The sequence below is a fragment of the Cryptomeria japonica genome, unplaced genomic scaffold (assembly GCF_030272615.1).
Source record: "Cryptomeria japonica unplaced genomic scaffold, Sugi_1.0 HiC_scaffold_108, whole genome shotgun sequence".
In the NCBI taxonomy this organism is placed as follows: domain Eukaryota; kingdom Viridiplantae; phylum Streptophyta; class Pinopsida; order Cupressales; family Cupressaceae; genus Cryptomeria; species Cryptomeria japonica.
The window spans coordinates 335,001-355,000 of record NW_026728930.1 but is presented as its reverse complement, the minus strand read 5'-3'; the positions used below and the strand labels follow the sequence as shown (position 1 = coordinate 355,000).

The 20,000-nt window shown below is 60.7% G+C and overlaps 2 non-coding genes across 2 annotated transcripts; both read right to left on the bottom strand.

Moving 5' to 3' along the window:
* Positions 1–1,624: 1,624 nt before the first annotated feature.
* Positions 1,625–1,743, bottom strand: LOC131865326 (5S ribosomal RNA). Its single transcript, XR_009364054.1, has one exon. It is a non-coding gene; the product is annotated as a 5S ribosomal RNA (ribosomal RNA).
* Positions 1,744–7,658: 5,915 nt separating this feature from the next.
* On the bottom strand, positions 7,659–7,777 carry LOC131865325 (5S ribosomal RNA). The gene has a single exon (XR_009364053.1). It is a non-coding gene; the product is annotated as a 5S ribosomal RNA (ribosomal RNA).
* Positions 7,778–20,000: the final 12,223 nt, after the last annotated feature.

Here is a 20,000-nt window from a genome sequence, read left to right as displayed (position 1 = left end):
GGCGCGGTGGGCACCATGGCGTGCACGAAGTCGGAGCCCGGTTTGCCCCGGGTGCGCACCCCGCGTGCACCTTCGCCGGGGTGGGCACCTCGGCTGGGTTGCGCGCCCTGGTGCGCACCAAGGAGCGCTCCGAAGTGTGCTCCAAGGTGCGGCGTGCACGAAGTCGGAGCCCGGTTTGCCCCGGGTGCGCACCTCGCGTGCACCTTCGCCGCGGTGGGCACCTTGGCTGGGTTGGGCACCATTGAGCGCTCCGAAGTGTGCTCCAAGGTGCGCACCATGGCCCTCCAAGGTGCGCAGCATGGCGTGCACGAAGTCGGAGCCCGGTTTGCCCCGGGTGCGCACCTCGCGTGCACCTTCGCCAGGGTGGGCACCTCGGTGCGCACACCTTCTCAATGTTTTCTTGCCTTTTCTGGAAATTGGTGAAGGCAGCGCATCAAAGGTGCGCACCTCGGTGTGCTCCGAGGTGCGAACCCGAGAGCGCTCCGAGGTGCCCACGAAGTCGAAAGTCGGGTTAATTGCATTGTTTTCCCCGGGTGCGCTCCGAGGTGCGCAACATCGGTGCGCACCAAGGAGGGCTCCGAAGTGTGCTCCAAGGTGCGCACGATTCGGAGCTCGGTTTGCCCGGGGTGCGCACACCTTGGCTGGGTTGCGCACCCTTTGTGCGCTCCAAGGTGCGCACGAAGTCGGAGCTCGGTTTGCCCCGGGTGCGCACCTTCGCCAGGGTGCGCACCTTGATGCGCACGCCTTGGCTGGGCTGCGCACCTTGGTGGGCGCCATGGTGCGCACCTTTCGTGCGCTCCAAGGTGCGCACGAAGTCGGAGCTCGGTTTGCCCCGGGTGCGCACCTTGGTGGGCGCCATGGTGCACTCCGAGGTGCCCAAGATTGGTGCGCACCAAGGAGCGCTCCGAAGTGCGCTCCAAGGTGCGCAGGTGCGCGCGAAGTCGAAAGTTGGGTTAATTGTCCGGTTTGCCTCGGGTGCGCACCTTGCGTGCACCTTCGCCAGGGTGGGCGCCTTGGTGCGCACACCTTGGCTGGGCTGCGCACCCGGGCGCGCACACCTTGGCACCCGCGTTTCCTTCATTTTAAATTTTTTTTTTTTACAATCTCTCAAGTGGGAAATTCTATAATCTCAACTTTTTTTGCCTTTTCAGGAAACTTTTGAATGGAGCGCATCATTGGTGCGCTCCGAAGTGTGCTCCAAGGTGCGCACCTCTGGTGTGCTCCAAAGCTCTCTCTAGCTGCGTGCACCTGCCCCGGCCGCGCACCCGGCCCCGCCCAGCTTCGCTCACCTGTCCCGGGCGTCTGGTGCGGAACCTTAGAGTAAGAAACATCACCGTGCACCTTGGCCAACGTGCGCGACTCGACCGAGCGCGCACTGGCCGAGGTGCACACCGATTTCACCTGGGTGCGCGCGCAGCACCTCGGGCGCACCGGGGTGCGCGCACAACGCCCGGGTTGCACCGTGGCCTGTGTGCTCGGGGCGCCTCGGGTGCGCGCTCGGTGTCGCCCCCGCGCGCGCGGTAGTGCGGGCAGCGCACCCCGGCCCGGCCCGGCCCCGACGAGAACGCAAACGGGCAAAAGGTTTATTCAAATAGCATTGCGACGCCCGGCGAAAAACTAAAAAAGGGTGCAACACCGGGACTTCCCGGGAGGTCACCCATCCCAGTACTACTCCGGCCCAAGCGCGCTTAACTGCGGAGTTCTGATGGGATCCGGTGCACTAACGCTGGTATGATCGCACCCGTTATGAGCTTGTCGCAGTGTGTACTTAGCAAACCGCGACCCACGTGCGAATCCACCCCGGCCACCCACCCCCGTCGAGGTGCACACCCTCCCTCGCGAAGTGCGCCCCGTTCGCCAAGTGTGAGCCCTGCCCGGGTGCGCGCACCTTGCTAGGGCGTCGGGTGTGCACCCGGCCCGGCCTACGTGCGTGCACCTGGACGGGGCGTCGTGTGCGTGCAGTGTCCCGTCTGCAACGCGGTGCCCACACACCACCTCGGGCGCAACGACCTGCGCTCACATGTGGGCCGAGTGCACCTTGGTGCATGTTCGGGGCGCCTCGGGTGCACGCTCGATCTTGCCCCGGTGCACCAAGGCGCTCGGTTTGCCCCGGGTGCGCACTTGGTGCAAGGTGGGCACCCAAAATAGGGATCAAGCACCAAAACACAAGTTTCGGGATGCAAAATGGGACCCAAGGACCACAAATGCGTTCCAAGACCCATGATGGGTCCACGAGAACAAAAATGTGTTCCGAGACTTAATAAACAAATATTGGGTTTTAGGAGAAGAAACATGCTCTGATGCCCAAAACGAGAATCGACCCCGAAAAGGCCACAGGCCAAAAGTGGGATGCGAGACAAAAAAAAATGGGACCCGAGGACCAAAATTGGGTTCCCAGGTCGAAGACAGGGCAACCGGACAAGAAACGACCTCTAAGGCTCGAAATGAGTCCCGACGACTAAAACTTGACAAGAAGCACCCATCAGGCACCCAACTCGACACCCATGGGATGCCGACCCACCCGGGCTTCCACCTAGCACACCTTGGCACCCACCCACCCTCGCACCCAACCTCGCACCCAACTTAGCACCTTTGAACCCACATTGGCACTCACCCTGACCCTGGCACCTTGGAACCCACATTGGCACTCACCTTGACCCTGGCACCCACCTTTGCACTCACCTTGGGACCCACCCTGGCTCCCACCTCGGCACCCACCCAGACACCCACCTTGGTTCCTTGGCACCCACCTTGGATCCTTGGCACCCACCCCGACACCCACCTTGGCACGCAACTTGGCTACTTGCCACCCACCTTGGCTCCTTGACGCCCACCCCGACAACCACCCCGTGACCTACCCTGGCTAGGGTTGGTGCACACCCACCCTGGTGCCCACCTTGGCACCCACCCCATGACCCACCTTGGCACGCACCTTAGTACCCACCCCGTTACCCACCCTAGGACCCACCCCGTGACCCACCTTGGCCAGGGTGGGTGCCTTGGTGCGCACAACTTGCCTGGGCTGCACACCAGGGCGGGCTCAAGATGGCACCCGCGTTCCGTTTTTTTCACTATCTTTCAAAACGGAAATTTTAAAATCTCGTTTTTTTTTTTTTTTTGCCTTTTCTGGAAATTAGTGAAGGCAGCGCATCAAAGGTGCGCAATGCTGGTGCGAACCCGGGAGCGCTCCGATGTGTGCTCCAAGGTGCGGCGTGCACGAAGTCCGAGCCCGGCTTGCCCCGGGTGCGCACCTCGCGTGCACCTTCGCCGGGGTGAGCACCTTGGCTGGGTTGCGCGCCCTGGTGCGCACCAAGGAGCGCTCTGAAGTGTGCTCCAAGGTGCGGCGTGCACGAAGTCGGAGCTCGGTTTGCCCCGGGTGTGCACCTCGGGTGCGCACCTCGCGTGCACCTTCGCTGCGGTGGGCACCTTGGCTGGGTTGCGCGCCTTGGTGGGCACCATGCAGTGCACGAAGTCGGAGCCCGGTTTGCCCCGGGCGCGCACCTCCGCCAGGGTGGGCACCTTGGTGCGCACAACTTGCCTGGGCTGCGCACCAGGAAGGGCTCAAGATGGCACCCGCGTTCCGTTTTTTTCACTATCTTTCAGAACGGAAATTTTAAAATATCGTTTTTTTTTGCCTTTTCTGGAAATTAGTGAAGGCAGCGCATCAAAGGTGCGCAACGCTGGTGCGAACCTGGGAGCGCTCCGATGTGTGCTCCAAGGTGCGGCGTGCACGAAGTCGGAGCCCGGTTTGCCCCGGGTGCGCCCTGGTGGGCACCATGGTGCGCACCAAGGAGCGCTCCGAAGTGTGCTCCAAGGTGCGGCCTGCACGAAGTCGGAGCCCGGTTTGCCCCGGGTGTGCACCGCGGGTGGGCACCTTGGTGCGCATGCCTTGCCTGGGCTGCGCACCAGGGCGGGCTCAAGATGGCACCCGCGTTCCGTTTTTTTCACTATCTTTCAAAACGGAAATTTTAAAATCTCATTTTTTTTTGCCTTTTCTGGAAATTAGTGAAGGCAGCGCATCAAAGGTGCGCACCTCGCTGCCCACCACGGTGCGCAACGCCGGTGGGCACCCGGGAGTGCTTCGAAGTGTGCTCCAAGGTGCTGCGTGCACGTTGTCGGAGCCCGGTTTGCCCCGGGTGCGCACCTCGCGTGCACCTTCGTCGGGGTGGGCACCTTGGCTGGGTTTGCCCCGGCTGCGCTCCGAAGCGGGGTTATTGGAGCGCCGCCTCTTTTTTTGTCGGAGCGTTTGGTGGGGTTTCTCGCATTGGCTCTTCCCAGGCCCGGTTGCCACCCTGGCGCGCACGAAGTCGGAAGTAGGGTTAATTGCCCGGGTGCGCACCTTTGCCAGGGTGGGCACCTTACCTGGGCTGTGCACCCGGGCGGGCTCAAGATGGCACCCGCGTTCCGTTTTTTTCACTATCTTTCAAAACGGAAATTTTAAAATCTCCTCTTTTTTTTGCCTTTTCTGGAAATTAGTGAAGGCAGCGCATCAAAGGTGCGCACCTCGCTGCCCACCTTGGTGTGCTCTGAGGTGCGCACCCGGGAGCGCTACGAAGTGTGCTCCAAGGTGCGGCGTGCACGTTGTCGGAGCCCGGTTTGCCCCGGGTGCGCACCTCGCCTGCACCTTGGCCGGGGTGGGCACCCTGGCTGGGTTTGCCCAGGGTGCGCTCCGAAGCGGGGTTACTGGAGCGCCCCCTCTTTTTTTGTCAGAGCGTTTGGTGGGGTTTCTCGCATTGGCTCTTCCCAGGCCCGGTTGTTGGGTGCGCTCCCACCCTGGCGCGCGCGAAGTTGGAAGTTGGGTTAATTGCCCGGGCGCGCACCTTCGCCAGGGTGGGCACCTTGGTGCGCACACCTTGGCTGGGCTGCGCACCAGGGCGGGCTCAAGATGGCACCAGCATTCCCTTTTTCTCACTATCTTTCAAAACGGAAATTTTAAAATCTCGTTTTCTTTTGCCTTTTATGGAAATTAGTGAAGGCATCGCATCAAAGGTGCGCACCTCGCTGCCCACCTTGGTGTGCTCCGAGGTGCCCACCACGGTGCGCTCCGAGGTGCCCACCACGGTGCGCAACGCCGGTGCGAACCCGGGAGCGCCCCGATGTGTGCTCCAAGGTGCGGCGTGCACGAAGCCGGACCCCGGTTTGCCCCGGGTGCGCACCTCGCGTGCACCTTGGTGCGCACACCTTGGCTGGGTTGCGCGGCCTGGTGGGCACCATGGTGCGCACCAAGGAGCGCTCCGAAGTGTGCTCCAAGGTGCGGCGTGCACGAAGTCCTAGCCCGGTTTGCCCCGGGTGCGCACCTTCGCCGCGGTGGGCACCATGGCGTGCACGAAGTCGGAGCCCGGTTTGCCCCGGGTGCGCACCTCGCGTGCACCTTCGCCGGGGTGGGCACCTCGGCTGGGTTGCGCGCCCTGGTGCGCACCAAGGAGCGCTCCGAAGTGTGCTCCAAGGTGCGGCGTGCACGAAGTCGGAGCCCGGTTTGCCCCGGGTGCGCACCTTCGCCGCGGTGGGCACCCTGGTGCGCACCATGGCGTGCACGAAGTCGGAGCCCGGTTTGCCCCGGGTGCGCACCTCGCGTGCACCTTCGGCGGGGTTGCGCGCCCTGGTGCGCACCAAGGAGCGCTCCGAAGTGTGCTCCAAGGTGCGGCGTGCACGAAGTCGGAGCCCGGTTTGCCCCGGGTGCGCACCTCGCGTGCACCTTCGGCGGGGTTGCGCGCCCTGGTGGGCACCATGGTGCGCACCAAGGAGCGCTCCGAAGTGTGCTCCAAGGTGCGGCGTGCACGAAGTCGGAGCCCGGTTTGCCCCGGGTGCGCACCTCGCGTGCACCTTCGCCGCGGTGGGCACCATGGCGTGCACGAAGTCGGAGCCCGGTTTGCCCCGGGTGCGCACCTCGCGTGCACCTTCGCCGGGGTGGGCACCTCGGCTGGGTTGCGCGCCCTGGTGCGCACCAAGGAGCGCTCCGAAGTGTGCTCCAAGGTGCGGCGTGCACGAAGTCGGAGCCCGGTTTGCCCCGGGTGCGCACCTCGCGTGCACCTTCGCCGCGGTGGGCACCATGGCGTGCACGAAGTCGGAGCCCGGTTTGCCTCGGGTGCGCACCCCGCGTGCACCTTCGCCGGGGTGGGCACCTCGGCTGGGTTGCGCGCCCTGGTGCGCACCAAGGAGCGCTCCGAAGTGTGCTCCAAGGTGCGGCGTGCACGAAGTCGGAGCCCGGTTTGCCCCGGGTGCGCACCTCGCGTGCACCTTCGCCGCGGTGGGCACCTTGGCTGGGTTGGGCACCATTGAGCGCTCCGAAGTGTGCTCCAAGGTGCGCACCATGGCCCTCCAAGGTGCGCAGCATGGCGTGCACGAAGTCGGAGCCCGGTTTGCCCCGGGTGCGCACCTCGCGTGCACCTTCGCCAGGGTGGGCACCTCGGTGCGCACACCTTCTCAATGTTTTCTTGCCTTTTCTGGAAATTGGTGAAGGCAGCGCATCAAAGGTGCGCACCTCGGTGTGCTCCGAGGTGCGAACCCGAGAGCGCTCCGAGGTGCCCACGAAGTCGAAAGTCGGGTTAATTGCATTGTTTTCCCCGGGTGCGCTCCGAGGTGCGCAACATCGGTGCGCACCAAGGAGGGCTCCGAAGTGTGCTCCAAGGTGCGCACGATTCGGAGCTCGGTTTGCCCGGGGTGCGCACACCTTGGCTGGGTTGCGCACCCTTTGTGCGCTCCAAGGTGCGCACGAAGTCGGAGCTCGGTTTGCCCCGGGTGCGCACCTTCGCCAGGGTGCGCACCTTGATGCGCACGCCTTGGCTGGGCTGCGCACCTTGGTGGGCGCCATGGTGCGCACCTTTCGTGCGCTCCAAGGTGCGCACGAAGTCGGAGCTCGGTTTGCCCCGGGTGCGCACCTTGGTGGGCGCCATGGTGCACTCCGAGGTGCCCAAGATTGGTGCGCAACAAGGAGCGCTCCGAAGTGCGCTCCAAGGTGCGCAGGTGCGCGCGAAGTCGAAAGTTGGGTTAATTGTCCGGTTTGCCTCGGGTGCGCACCTTGCGTGCACCTTCGCCAGGGTGGGCGCCTTGGTGCGCACACCTTGGCTGGGCTGCGCACCCGGGCGCGCACACCTTGGCACCCGCGTTTCCTTCATTTTAAATTTTTTTTTTTTACAATCTCTCAAGTGGGAAATTCTATAATCTCAACTTTTTTTGCCTTTTCAGGAAACTTTTGAATGGAGCGCATCATTGGTGCGCTCCGAAGTGTGCTCCAAGGTGCGCACCTCTGGTGTGCTCCAAAGCTCTCTCCAGCTGCGTGCACCTGCCCCGGCCGCGCACCCGGCCCCGCCCAGCTTCGCTCACCTGTCCCGGGCGTCTGGTGCGGAACCTTAGAGTAAGAAACATCACCGTGCACCTTGGCCAACGTGCGCGACTCGACCGAGCGCGCACTGGCCGAGGTGCACACCGATTTCACCTGGGTGCGCGCGCAGCACCTCGGGCGCACCGGGGTGCGCGCACAACGCCCGGGTTGCACCGTGGCCTGTGTGCTCGGGGCGCCTCGGGTGCGCGCTCGGTGTCGCCCCCGCGCGCGCGGTAGTGCGGGCAGCGCACCCCGGCCCGGCCCGGCCCCGACGAGAACGCAAACGGGCAAAAGGTTTATTCAAATAGCATTGCGACGCCCGGCGAAAAACTAAGAAAGGGTGCAACACCGGGACTTCCCGGGAGGTCACCCATCCCAGTACTACTCCGGCCCAAGCGCGCTTAACTGCGGAGTTCTGATGGGATCCGGTGCACTAACGCTGGTATGATCGCACCCGTTATGAGCTTGTCGCAGTGTGTACTTAGCAAACCGCGACCCACGTGCGAATCCACCCCGGCCACCCACCCCCGTCGAGGTGCACACCCTCCCTCGCGAAGTGCGCCCCGTTCGCCAAGTGTGAGCCCTGCCCGGGTGCGCGCACCTTGCTAGGGCGTCGGGTGTGCACCCGGCCCGGCCTACGTGCGTGCACCTGGACGGGGCGTCGTGTGCGTGCAGTGTCCCGTCTGCAACGCGGTGCCCACACACCACCTCGGGCGCAACGACCTGCGCTCACATGTGGGCCGAGTGCACCTTGGTGCATGTTCGGGGCGCCTCGGGTGCACGCTCGATCTTGCCCCGGTGCACCAAGGCGCTCGGTTTGCCCCGGGTGCGCACTTGGTGCAAGGTGGGCACCCAAAATAGGGATCAAGCACCAAAACACAAGTTTCGGGATGCAAAATGGGACCCAAGGACCACAAATGCGTTCCAAGACCCATGATGGGTCCACGAGAACAAAAATGTGTTCCGAGACTTAATAAACAAATATTGGGTTTTAGGAGAAGAAACATGCTCTGATGCCCAAAACGAGAATCGACCCCGAAAAGGCCACAGGCCAAAAGTGGGATGCGAGACAAAAAAAAATGGGACCCGAGGACCAAAATTGGGTTCCCAGGTCGAAGACAGGGCAACCGGACAAGAAACGACCTCTAAGGCTCGAAATGAGTCCCGACGACTAAAACTTGACAAGAAGCACCCATCAGGCACCCAACTCGACACCCATGGGATGCCGACCCACCCGGGCTTCCACCTAGCACACCTTGGCACCCACCCACCCTCGCACCCAACCTCGCACCCAACTTAGCACCTTTGAACCCACATTGGCACTCACCCTGACCCTGGCACCTTGGAACCCACATTGGCACTCACCTTGACCCTGGCACCCACCTTTGCACTCACCTTGGGACCCACCCTGGCTCCCACCTCGGCACCCACCCAGACACCCACCTTGGTTCCTTGGCACCCACCTTGGATCCTTGGCACCCACCCCGACACCCACCTTGGCACGCAACTTGGCTACTTGCCACCCACCTTGGCTCCTTGACGCCCACCCCGACAACCACCCCGTGACCTACCCTGGCTAGGGTTGGTGCACACCCACCCTGGTGCCCACCTTGGCACCCACCCCATGACCCACCTTGGCACGCACCTTAGTACCCACCCTGTTACCCACCCTAGGACCCACCCCGTGACCCACCTTGGCCAGGGTGGGTGCACCCACCCTGGTGCCCACCTTGGCACCCACCCATCCTAGCACCCAGCCTGTGACCGGGCTTGGAACCCAACCTTGCACCCGTCTTGGCCAGTGTGGGTGCGCACCCATCCTGGCACCCACGTTGTGACACACCCTTTAACCCACGCACCCTAGCAGCCACGTTGGCACCCACCTTGGAACACAACCTAGCAACTTGGCACCCACCCCGTGACCCACCTTGGCATCCACCATAGCAGTCGCCCACTTGGCACCCACCTTGGAACCCAAGTTGGCACCCACCTCGGCACCCACCTTGACACTTGTGGACCCACCTTGCCACTCACCCTAGCATCGACCCATCCTAGCACCCACCCTGGCACCTTTGCACCCTAGCACTCACCCATCCTAGCACCTAACCTGTGACCCACCTTGACACTCACCCTCGCACCCACCTTGGAACCCAACCTAGCACCCACCCACCCTGACACCAACCCTAGCACCTACCCACCCTTGCACCCACCCTGTGACCCATCTTGGCACCCACCCATCCTACCACTCAACCTATCACCCACCTTCTCACCCACCTTGGCATCCACCTTAGCACCCACCCACACTGGCACCTTGGCACCCACCTCGGGCAAGGTGGGTGCACACCCACCCTGACACCCAATTTAGAACCAACCGAGCATGTTACCCACCTTGGCACCCACATTGCAGCCCACCCTAGTACCCACCCTATGACCCACATTGGCATCCACACCCTAGCACCCAGGCACCTCGACACCCGCCTTGACACGCACCCTAGCACTAAACCTGTGACCCACCTTGGAACTCACCCTAGAACCCACCCACCCTGTGAACCACCTTGGCATCCACCTTAGCACCCACCCACCTTGGCACCCACTCTAGCACTCACCCATCCTAACACCCAACTTGTTACCCACCTTGGCACCCGCCCTCGCGTCCACCTTGAAACCCACCCTAGCACCCACCCACGCAGGAGCCCACCTTGGCACCCAACCTAACACCCACGCATCCTGGCACCCAACTTGTGACCCACCTTGGAACCCACCCTAGTACCCACCTTTGAACCCACTATATCACCAACCCACCTTGGCACCCACCCTATGACCCTCTTTGGAATCCACCCTAGCACGCACCCACCCTGGCACCCACCATGGAGCGCACCCTAGCACCCACCCACCTCGGCACGCACCTCAACACCCACCTTGGTGTGCGCACTGCGCCAACCTCTCAAAGACCCTATGTGGTGCGCTCCAAAGTGTACACCTTTGGTGCGCTCCAAGGTGCGCACCTTTGGTGCACACCGAGGTGCACACCAAAGTGTGCACCGAGGTGAGCACCAAAGTGCACTCCAAGGTGCACACCAAGGCGTGCACCTTTGGTGCGGTCAATGCAAACGAATTCGGAAGTTGGGGTCGATGTCCTAATCGCTGCTGCAGACTACACGTATGAGAATCGGACAAATAGCTTTATATAGGGGAGGTGTTGCGTTTGATGGGTCGACTCCCCTGGTTGTGTGCACTGCACCAACTTCAAAGACCCTGTCTTGTTTAAGAAGTCAAAAGTTGGGGTGGATGTCCTAATCATTGCTGCAGTCTACGCATGTATGAGAATCAGACAAATAGCTTATATAGGGGAGGTGTTGCATTCGGTGGGTTGACTCCCCTGGTTGTGCGCACTGCGCCAACCTCAAAGACCCCGCATAGCAGAAGAAGTCGGAAGTCGGATTTTGGTGAGCACCAAGGCGTGCACCTTTGGTGCGGTCAACGCAGACGAATTCAGAAGTTGGGGTGGATGTCCTAATCGTTGTTGCAGGCTACACATGTATGAGAATCAGACAAATAGCTTATATAGGGGAGGTGTTGGGTTTGATGGGTCAACTCCCTTGGTTGTGCGCATTACGCCAACCTCAAAGACCTTGTTTTCGTTAAGAAGTCAAAAGTTGGGGTCAATGTCCTAATGGCTCCTGTAGGCTACACATGTATGAGAATCGGACAAATAGCTTATATAGGGGAGGTGTTGGGTTTGATGGGTCGACTCCCCTGGTTGTGCGCATTACGTCAACCTCAAAGACCTTGTTTTCGTTAAGAAGTCAAAAGTTGGGGTCGATGTCCTAATTGCTCCTGTAGACTACACATGTATGAGAATCAGACAAATAGCTTATATAGGGGAGGTGTTGGGTTTGATGGGTTGACTCCCCTAGTTGTTCGCATTACACCAACCTCAAAGACCTTGTTTTCGTTTAGAAGCCGAAAGTTGGGGTCGATGTCCTAATTGCTCCTGCAGGCTACGCATGTATGAGAATCAGACAAATAGCTTATATAGGGGAGGTGTTGGGTTTGATGGGTCGACTCCCCTGGTTGTGCGCATTGCGCCAACCTCAAAGACCCTGCATTGCGGATGAAGTCGAAAGTCAGAGTTTGGTGTGCTACAAGGTGTGGTCGAAGGTGCTCACCTAGGTGTGCACCTTTGGAGCGCAGGAAAAGTGCCCTCCAAAAGTGCGCACCTTTGGAGTGCACAAAAGTGCCCTCCAAAAGTGCGCACCTTTGGAGCGCACAAAAGTGCCCTCCAAAAAGTGCCCTCCAAAAGTGCGCACCTTTGGAGCGCACAAAAGTGCCCTCCAAAAAGTGCCCTCCAAAAGTGCGCACCTTTGGAGTGCAGAAAAGTGCCCTCCAAAAAGTGCCCTCCAAAAGTGTGCACCTTTGGAGTGCACAAAAGTGCCCTCCAAAAGTGCGCACCTTTGGAGCGCAGAAAAGTGCCCTCCAAAAAGTGCCCTCCAAAAGTGCGCACCTTTGGAGCGCAGAAAAGTGCCCTCCAAAAAGTGCCCTCCAAAAGTGCGCACCTTTGGAGCGCAGAAAAGTGCCCTCCAAAAAGTGCCCTCCAAAAGTGCGCACCTTTGGAGCGCAGAAAAGTGCCCTCCAAAAAGTGCCCTCCAAAAGTGCGCACCTTTGGAGCGCACAAAAGTGCCCTCCAAAAAGTGCCCTCCAAAAGTGCGCACCTTTGGAGCGCACAAAAGTGCCCTCCAAAAGTGCGCACCTTTGGAGCGCACAAAAGTGCCCTCCAAAAGTGCGCACTTTTGGTGCGCACCAAGGCGCTGGTTCGGTCGTTGCAGGCGAGTTCGGAAGTTGGGGTCGATGTCCTGAGCGGAGGTGCAAACTACACAGGTGTCGGAATCGGACAAATAGCTTATATAGGGGAGGTGTATGCTTCGATGGGTCGACTCCCCAGGTTGAGCGCACCGCGCCAACCTCAAAGACCCTACGGTATGGATGAAGTCGGAAGTTGGGTCCGATGACCGATTCGATTAGTAGGTATGCTCATGAGGTCGGAATTTGGGTCCGATGACCTGCCATGTGCAGGAAGGCGAATGTTGGCACTGTGCGTTGCAAGGTGCACACCAAGGTGCTGGTGCGGTCTTTTTAGTCGAGTTCGGAAGTTGGGGTCGATGTCCTGATCGGAGGTGCAAGCTACACAGGTGTGGGAATCGGACAAATAGCTTATATAGGGGAGGTGTATGCTTCGTTGGGTCGACTCCCCGGGTTGAGCGCACCGCGCCAACCTCAAAGACCCTACGGTATGGATGAAGTCGGAAGTTGGGTCCGATGACCGATTCGATATGTAGGCATACTCGCGAGGTCGGAATTTGGGTCCGATGACCTGCCATGTGCAGGAAGGCGAATGTTGGCACTGTGCGTTGCAAGGTGCGCACCAAGGCGCTGGTTCGGTCGTTGCAGGCGAGTTCGGAAGTTGGGGTCGATGTCCTGATCGGAGGTGCAAACTACACAGGTGTGGGAATCGGACAAATAGCTTATATAGGGGAGGTGTATGCTTCGTTGGGTCGACTCCCCGGGTTGAGCGCACCGCGCCAACCTCAAAGACCCTACGGTATGGATGAAGTCGGAAGTTGTGTCCGATGACCGATTCGATATGTAGGCATACTCGCGAGGTCGGAATTTGGGTCCGATGACCTGCCATGTGCAGGAAGGCGAATGTTGGGACTGTGCGTCGCAAGGTGCGCACCAAGGCGCTGGTGCCGTCGTTGCAGTCGAGTTCGGAAGTTGGGGTCGATGTCCTGGTCAGAGGTGCAAACTACACAGGTGTGGGAATCGGACAAATAGCTTATATAGGGGAGGTGTATGCTTCGATGGGTCGACTCCCCGGGTTGAGCGCACCGCGCCAACCTCAAAGACCCTACAGTATGGATGAAGTCGGAAGTTGGGTCCGATGACCGATTCGATACGTAGGCATATTGGCGAGGTCTGAATTTGTGTCCGATGACCTGCCATGCGCAGGAAGGCGGAATTTGGGTCCGATGACCGAGTTGATGGCGTGCCATGCGCAGAAAGGCGGAATTTGGGTCCGATGACCGAGTTGATGTTGATGGCCCGCCATGCACAGGAAGGCGGAATTTGGGTCCGATGACCGATTTGAAGGCGTGCCATGCGCAGAAAGGCGGAGTTTGGGTCCGATGACCGAGTTGATATTGATGGCCCGCCATGCGCAGGAAGGCGGAATTTGGGTCCGATGACCTGACATACGCATGGAGTCCGACTCGGGGGCCGATGTTCGATTCGATGACTTGCATTGTGGGTAAAGTCGGAAGTTGTGGTCTTTGACCCGATTCGATGACCAGACTTCGGCTGCTTGAGAATCGGACAAATAACTTATATAGGGGAGGTAGTGTTCTCGAGCATCCTCCCCCCGTGCCCGTTTATGTCGATTGATGCTGGTGCTCGACTGGTTGGAGCGCTCGGATGCAAAAATCTTGCACCAGGATTTATCGATTGTGATGGACACGGCAAGTCTCCTGATTGCTATGCAGGAGCTCATCGTGAATCTCTATGCGGCCTTGGTATGGACTCGACCTGCGGAATGGTTCGGCAATGGTAGTCGCTCCAACACGTCCTTGCAATGGCCACAGAGGTGATTCGACTAGAGCTCCAGTCTAGCTTTTGGGTTGCTTGGCGGACTGGTATAGCCGCGATCGAGTTCCGGCCATGAACGTTTTAGATAGCTCTTGGGCTTTCTGGGACGGAAGTCGGAAGTTTGGGCTGTTGTCCGATTTGATGACCATTCTTCGGATGTGTGAGAATCGGACAAATAACTTATATAGGGGACTGTGTTGTCTCACGCAGCCCCCTCCGTGCCCCTCTATCTCGACCGATGTTGGTGCTTGAAAGGGTTGGGATCGCTCGGATTTATAAACGTGCACCACCATTTGTCGAGTGTGAGGGACGCGGCAGGTCTCCTAAATGCTATACGGGCGCTCTCTGAGAATCTCTATCCGGCCTCGACACAGACTAGTCTTGCTGAATGGTTTGGCACTGGTAGTCGATCCAACACGTCGTTGTTGTGGCCGCCTAGGCGATTCGATTCGAGCCCCCGTCTAGCTTTTGGGTTGCTTGGCGGATTTTGCCCTATCCGCAAGTGAGCTCGGTCCCTAAACGTTCGAGAAACCCGATTGCTATGCGCCGACTCTCTTTCTTGCGAGCCTCCATCTAGCTTTTGGGTCTCTACGGAACGGAAGTCGGAATCTGGGACCGTTGTTTGATTCGACGAGGCAGACTACGGTTGTGCGAGAATCGGACAAATAACTTATATAGGGGAGGTGTTGACTGGAGCATTCTCCCCCGTGCCCCTCTAACTCGACCAATGCTGGCGCTCGAACGGTGGTAGCGCTCGGATTTTCGTTGAGCGCCAGCATTGGTCGATTTAGAGGGGCATGCGAGATTCCCGAATGCTATGCGAGGGCTCTAACGGAAATGTCTATTGGTTTCGGTATGGATGCAATTGCGAGTGGTTCGGCAAAGGTAGTCGTTCCGATGCGTCCATGTCGTGGCCAAATCGATAATTCGATTTGAGCCCTCGTATAGCATTTGGGTCTCTCGATGTGATTCCGCATTCCAGTCCCTTTGGGCACTGCTTGAGCCGCATCCCAGGGGGTTCCCTTCCCAATAATCTGCCTCGCAACCCGATTGCTATGCGGTGAGGCTCCTCGGCCGCCTCGGAACTATCTGTGTATCAGACGCATCGCGGGATAAGGGGTTGGCAACGGTAGTCGCCCCAAGCGCGTCCGATGCTTGGACCATTCCGAGGCGGCCCTGAAGCCTCTTCCGTCTAGCCGTTGGGTCCTTCTCGCCGCATCCCTTGCCTCGCACCCCGATTGCTATGCGGTGAGGCTCCTCGGCCGCCTCGGAACTATCTGTGTATCAGACGCATCGCGGGATAAGGGGTTGTCACTGGTAGTCGCCCCAAGCGCGTCCGATGCTTGGACCATTCCGAGGCGGCCCTGAAGCCTCTTCCGTCTAGCCGTTGGGTCCTTCTCGCCGCATCCCTCGACTCGCACCCCGATTGCTATGCGGTGAGGCTCCTCGGCCGCCTTGGAACTATCTGTGTATCGGACGCGTCGCGGGATAAGGGGTTGTCACTGGTAGTCGCCCCAAGCGCGTCCGATGCTTGGACCATTCCGAGGCGGCCCTGAAGCCTCTTCCGTCTAGCCGTTGGGTCCTTCTCGCCGCATCCCTCGACTCGCACCCCGATTGCTATGCGGTGAGGCTCCTCGGCCGCCTTGGAACTATCTGTGTATCGGACGCGTCGCGGGATAAGGGGTTGTCACTGGTAGTCGCCCCAAGCGCGTCCGATGCTTGGACCATTCCGAGGCGGCCCTGAAGCCTCTTCCGTCTAGCCGTTGGGTCCTTCTCGCCGCATCCCTCGCCTCGCACCCCGATTGCTATGCGGTGAGGCTCCTCGGCCGCCTTGGAACTATCTGTGTATCGGACGCGTCGCGGGATAAGGGGTTGTCACTGGTAGTCGCCCTAAGCGCGTGCGATGCATGGACCATTCCCAGGCGGCCCTGAAGCCTCTTCCGTCTAGCCGTTGGGTCCTTCTCGCCGCATCCCTCGCCTCGCACCCCGATTGCTATGCGGTGAGGCTCCTCGGCCGCCTTGGAACTATCTGTGTATCGGACGCGTCGCGGGATAAGGGGTTGTCACTGGTAGTCGCCCCAAGCGCGTCCGATGCTTGGACCATTCCGAGGCGGCCCTGAAGCCTCTTCCGTCTAGCCGTTGGGTCCTTCTCGCCGCATCCCTCGCCTCGCACCCCGATTGCTATGCGGTGAGGCTCCTCGGCCGCCTTGGAACTATCTGTGTATCGGACGCGTCGCGGGATAAGGGGTTGTCACTGGTAGTCGCCCCAAGCGCGTCCGATGCTTGGACCATTCCGAGGCGGCCCTGAAGCCTCTTCCGTCTAGCCGTTGGGTCCTTCTCGCCGCATCCCTCGCCTCGCACCCCGATTGCTATGCGGTGAGGCTCCTCGGCCGCCTTGGAACTATCTGTGTATCGGACGCATCGCGGGATAAGGGGTTGTCACTGGTAGTCGCCCCAAGCGCGTCCGATGCTTGGACCATTCCGAGGCGGCCCTGAAGCCTCTTCCGTCTAGCCGTTGGGTCCTTCTCGCCGCATCCCTCGCCTCGCACCCCGATTGCTAAGCGGTGAGGCTCCTCGGCCGCCTTGGAACTATCTGTGTATCGGACGCGTCGCGGGATAAGGGGTTGTCACTGGTAGTCGCCCCAAGCGCGTCCGATGCTTGGACCATTCCGAGGCGGCCCTGAAGCCTCTTCCGTCTAGCCGTTGGGTCCTTCTCGCCGCATCCCTCGCCTCGCACCCCGATTGCTATGCGGTGAGGCTCCTCGGCCGCCTTGGAACTATCTGTGTATCGGACGCGTCGCGGGATAAGGGGTTGTCACTGGTAGTCGCCCCAAGCGCGTCCGATGCTTGGACCATTCCGAGGCGGACCTGAAGCCTCTTCCGTCTAGCCGTTGGGTCCTTCTCGCCGCATCCCTCGCCTCGCACCCCGATTGCTATGCGGTGAGGCTCCTCGGCCGCCTTGGAACTATCTGTGTATCGGACGCGTCGCGGGATAAGGGGTTGTCACTGGTAGTCGCCCCAAGCGCGTCCGATGCTTGGACCATTCCGAGGCCGCCCTGAAGCCTCTTCCGTCTAGCCGTTGGGTCCTTCTTGCCGCATCCCTCGCCTCGCACCCCGATTGCTATGTGGTGAGGCTCCTCGGCCGCCTTGGAACTATCTGTGTATCGGACGCGTCGCGGGATAAGGGGTTGTCACTGGTAGTCGCCCCAAGCGCGTCCGATGCTTGGACCATTCCGAGGCGGCCCTGAAGCCTCTTCCGTCTAGCCGTTGGGTCCTTCTCGCCGCATCCCTCGCCTCGCACCCCGATTGCTATGCGGTGAGGCTCCTCGGCCGCCTTGGAACTATCTGTGTATCGGACGCATCGCGGGATAAGGGGTTGTCACTGGTAGTCGCCCCAAGCGCGTCCGATGCTTGGACCATTCCGAGGCGGCCCTGAAGCCTCTTCCGTCTAGCCGTTGGGTCCTTCTCGCCGCATCCCTCGCCTCGCACCCCGATTGCTATGCGGTGAGGCTCCTCGGCCGCCTTGGAACTATCTGTGTATCGGACGCGTCGCGGGATAAGGGGTTGTCACTGGTAGTCGCCCCAAGCGCGTCCGATGCTTGGACCATTCCGAGGCGGACCTGAAGCCTCTTCCGTCTAGCCGTTGGGTCCTTCTCGCCGCATCCCTCGCCTCGCACCCCGATTGCTATGCGGTGAGGCTCCTCGGCCGCCTTGGAACTATCTGTGTATCGGACGCGTCGCGGGATAAGGGGTTGTCACTGGTAGTCGCCCCAAGCGCGTCCGATGCTTGGACCATTCCGAGGCGGCCCTGAAGCCTCTTCCGTCTAGCCGTTGGGTCCTTCTCGCCGCATCCCTCGCCTCGCACCCCGATTGCTATGCGGTGAGGCTCCTCGGCCGCCTTGGAACTATCTGTGTATCGGACGCGTCGCGGGATAAGGGGTTGTCACTGGTAGTCGCCCCAAGCGCGTCCGATGCTTGGACCATTCCGAGGCGGACCTGAAGCCTCTTCCCTCTAGCCGTTGGGGCTTTCTCGCCGCATCCCTCGCCTCGCACCCCGATTGCTATTCGGTGAGGCTCCTCGGCCGCCTTGGAACTATCTGTGTATCGGACGCATCGCGGGATAAGGGGTTGGCAGTGGTAGTCGCCCCAAGCGCGTCCGATGCTTGGACCATTCCGAGGCGGCCCTGCAGCCTCTTCCGTCTAGCCGTTGGGGCCATCTCGCTGCATCCCCCACCTCGCACCACGATTGCTATGCGGTGAGGCTCCTTGGCCGCCTCGGAACTATCTGTGTATCGGACGCATCGCGGGATAAGGGGTTGTCACTGGTAGTCGCCCCAAGCGCGTCCGATGCTTGGACTATTCCGAGGCGGCCCTGCAGCCTCTTCCGTCTAGCCGTTGGGGCCATCTCGCCGCATCCCCCAGCTCCTCGGCCGCCTCGGAACTATCTGTGTATCGGACGCATCGCGGGATAAGGGGTTGGCAGTGGTAGTCGCCCCAAGCGCGTTCGATGCTTGGACTATTCCGAGGCGGCCCCGCAGCCTCTTCCGTCTACCCTTTGGGGCCATCTCGCCGCATCCCTCGCCTCGCACCCCGATTGCTATGCGGTGAGGCTCCTCGGCCGCCTGGGAACTATCTTCGTATCGGATGCATCGCGGGATAAGGGGTTGTCACTGGTAGTCGCCCCAAGCGCGTCCGATGCTTGGACTATTCCGAGGCGGCCCTGTGGCCTCTTCCGTCTAGCCGTTGGGGCCATCTCGCCGCATCCCTCACCTCGCACCCCCATTGCTATGCGGTGAGGCTCCTCGGCCGCCTTGGAACTGTCTTCGTATCGGAAGCATCGCGGGATAAGGGGTTGTCACTGGTAGTCGCCCCAAGCGCGTCCGATGCTTGGACTATTCCGAGGCGGCCCTGCAGCCTCTTCCGTCTAGCCGTTGGGGCCATCTCGCCGCATCCCCCACCTCGCACCCGGATTGCTATGCGGTGAGACTCCTCGGCCGCCTTGGAACTATCTTCGTATCGGACGCATCGCGGGATAAGGGGTTGTCACTGGTAGTCGCCCCAAGCGCGTCCGATGCTTGGACTATTCCGACGCGGCCCTGTGGCCTCTTCCGTCTAGCCGTTGGGGCCATCTCGCCGCATCCCCCACCTCGCACCCCGATTGCTATGCGGTGAGGCTCCTCGGCCGCCTTGGAACCATCTTCGTATCGGACGCATCGCGGGATGAGGGGTTGTCACTGGTAGTCGCCCCAAGCGCGTCCGATGCTTGGACCATTCCGAGGCGGCCCTGAAGCCTCTTCCGTCTAGCCGTTGGGGCCTTCCCGCCCCATCCCTCGCCTCGCACCCCCGATTGCTATGCGGTGAGGCTCCTCGGCCGCCTTGGAACCATCTGTGTATCGGACGCATCGCGGGATAAGGGGTTGGCACTGGTAGTCGCCCCAAGCGCGTCCGATGCTTGGAGCATTCCGAGGTGGCCCTGAAGCCTCTTCCGTCTAGCCGTTGGGGCCTTCCCGCCCCATCCCTCGCCTCGCACCCCGATTGATATGCGGTGAGGCTCCTCGGCCGCCTTGGAACTATCTGTGTATCGGACGCATCGCGGGATAAGGGGTTGGCACTGGTAGTCGTCCCAATCGCGTCCGATGCTTGGACCATTCCGAGGCGGCCCTGCAGCCTCTTCCGTTTAGCCGTCGGGGCCTTCCCGCCGCATCCCTCGCCTCGCATCCCGATTCCTATGCGGTGAGTCTTCTCGGCCGCCGCGGAACTATACCTGTTATTGCTACTGCATCCTTCGGCTGGTAACCTCCTCTGCCGCCTTGGAACGTTCTCTTTGTCGGACGCGTCGCGGGATAAGGGGTTGGCACTGGTAGTCGCCCCAAGCGCGCCCGATGCATAGACCGCTCCGAGTTGACCTTGCTTTCAGCCTCTCACATGCATAGACCTCTCTGAGTCGACCCTGCAGCCTCTCACGTTTAGCCTTTGGAATCTCGCCTCACAACATGATTGCTATCCTTGATGCATCCCTTGCCTCGAGCCCTGATTGCTT